This window comes from Echinops telfairi, unplaced genomic scaffold (assembly GCF_000313985.2).
Source record: "Echinops telfairi isolate 266 unplaced genomic scaffold, ASM31398v2 ScPeMD7_7472;HRSCAF=8510, whole genome shotgun sequence".
In the NCBI taxonomy this organism is placed as follows: Eukaryota; Metazoa; Chordata; class Mammalia; order Afrosoricida; family Tenrecidae; genus Echinops; species Echinops telfairi.
This window is the reverse complement of record NW_022111376.1, coordinates 1,823,566-1,826,194: the sequence shown is the minus strand read 5'-3', so window position 1 is coordinate 1,826,194 and position 2,629 is coordinate 1,823,566.

Below are 2,629 nucleotides of genomic sequence, written 5' to 3'. Positions count from 1 at the left end.
TCATTGCCCTCATCATTCTCAAAATATTTCCTCTCCACTTAAGCCCCCGGCATTAGGTTCTCATTTTTCCGCTCCCCCCTCCCTCATGAGCCCTTGATAATTTACCATGTGGTAAAACAGACTGTCTGGGGAACCGCCCCTCTTGGAGCCCAGCCCACCGGGAAGATGGTGGCCGGACAGTGCAACCCAAAAGGAAACAGTAGCGCCTGTGAAACCGGGCGACCTTGACCCCGACCTCAGCGAGCTCCGAATGCGTCCCCGTGCCCCATCCAAGGAGTCCAGGTAGCATCACATGTCCCCCACGCTGCTAGAACCTAGCGGGCAGTTCGTACCCCCTTGAAACCTAAAAGACATGGGCGCCTCCCTCTGGGAAAACAGAAGCTGAGCCCCTTGGGTGAAACGACTCGCTGTATGTTGCTCTGTGCTTTTCTACTCGGTAAAACATTTCACAAAGTAAGCAGTTTCGGATAATTTTTTCTCTTCTCGCCCTCCGGCCGTGATACTGCACCCCTGCAACCATGGCCCCTTGCTCCTTTTAAATGGCACAGAGGCTTACACGTTGGGCTGCCAGTAGCAAGGGCAGCAGGTGGAAACCACCCTGAAGGCCAGTAGATGCCAACTCGGGAAGACTGTACAGGGAATGCTGAAAGGAGTGGCACACCTGGGTGCATGTCGTGGTGCATGTCCCCTGTGGTCTCCGGTCTGGCTTACCAGCAGGTATATCTGAGCCCCAGACCCGCCCTCTGATCCGAGGTTCCAGTGCTGTGACCCCTGGGTGCACAGCAATATAGAAAGGAACCTGACTCATAATAGAAGCAGCTCAGTTTTATTTTGTGCTGGACAGATAGTTACGACCCACCCTTCCTCCTCCAGCCTCAGAGGGACAGAACAGCGGGGGACAGCACACAGAGGCTCCGCCATCCTTGCTGGACCACAGGTTCCTGAGAAAGCAGGGCCAGTAGTATCACCCAGCCCGGAACAGCAGCTTGACATGGCTGACCATGGTGGCGATGGCCATCTGCAGGCTGCTGGAGTCATCAGCAGTCAGGTGACTACCGGGGAGTGGACAGGGCTTAGGGCCCGCCTCACTGCCCCACTCCCCACGACCCAGTGTTATCGCCCCCCAGAAAACTCACACAGTCAGGTCCCTGCCGTTCACCGAGATCTCCTTGCGGACCATCCCAACCAGGCGCTCGGCCACTGGGAAGAGGGTCCTGAGGGCGATGTCGGCCTCTGTGCAGGACTGGAAAGGCACGGTCAGGATGCTGGCTCACCGTTAAGGGGCCACGTGGCTGGATGTGACCGCCCCAAGCCCCCTCTTCCCGCCCTGCCGCCCCCCAGGACGCCGAGCCCAGAGAAAGGATACAACTCAACCAAAAGGATTCTTCTAGGTGCCGCGCCTGGAGCCTGGTCACAACCCGGCACTGGGCAGGCCGGGGACCCTGGGTCTGAGCCACTGCGCCCTCAGCCACATCCCCGCTCTCGGGGTCACCGGAAGCACCTTGGCTGTTGTCCACAGAGCCCTTTTTGCTGCCACCGCCAGCGCCCTCGCCCTCAGAGTCCATGTGGCCGGTCCTTTGTCTCTACTGCTGCCGCTGCCACCACCACCACCGCCCAGGGAATGTGTGCTCACCACGCTCTGCCTCCCAGCGTGGGAGGGGCCGCCAGTGCGCCTGCGCAAACACACCCCACAAGGCCCAGAGCACGAGACTCTGTCTGGGGAACCGCCCCTCTCGGAGCCCAGCCCACCGGGAAGACGGTGGCCGGACTGTGCAACCCAAAAGGCAACAGTAGCGCCCGTGATATCGGGCGACCTTGACCCCGACCTTAGCAAGCTCCGAGTGCATCCCCGTGCACCACCCATGGAGTCCAGGTAGCATCACACCCTTGTAATTGAAGGGGGGGCGGCAGGGCGGGAAGAGGGCCCTGCCTGGGGGCGGTCACAGCCTGCCTCGTGGCCCCTTAATGGTGAGCCAACATCCTGACCGTGCCTTTTCAGTCCTGCACAGAGGCCGACATCGCCCACAGGACCCGCCTCCCAGTGGCCGAGCGCCTGCTTGGGATGGTTGGCAAGGAGATCTCAGTGAACTGCAGAGATCTGACTGTGTGAGTTTGCTGGGGGCCGTGCACGCAGGGTCATGTGGGAGGGGGGCCAGTGAGGCCAGGCTCTAACCCTTGTCCCCTCCCCTGTAGTCACCTGACTGCAGATGACTCCAGCAGGCTGCAGATTGCTGTCACCACCATGGTCAGCCAGCTCCACCAGCTCTTTCAGGCTATGCCGAACCACTGGTATGGTTGTCTCAGGAACCTGTGGTCAATTTTGGTTTAATTTTTTCTTCATGGAAATGTTCTTGATGTAACATTCACATAACATACGCTTCCATAGCTAAGTCCCATTGAAAAAGGGTTTTATGTACATCATCACAACCTGTTTTTGAGCTCCGTCCCACCTTTTGTATTCATTGTGTGCTCCCCCATTCCCCTCACTCTTTCCACCTTCCTCCCTGATGCATCATCATTGCCTCAGTTACTGACTCTGTGCATCCACTCCTTCTGTGTTTCATAACCTGGGAAACCGAACAGAAACAGGAAGAAGAAAATAATAATGATAACATTTTAAAAATAAGAG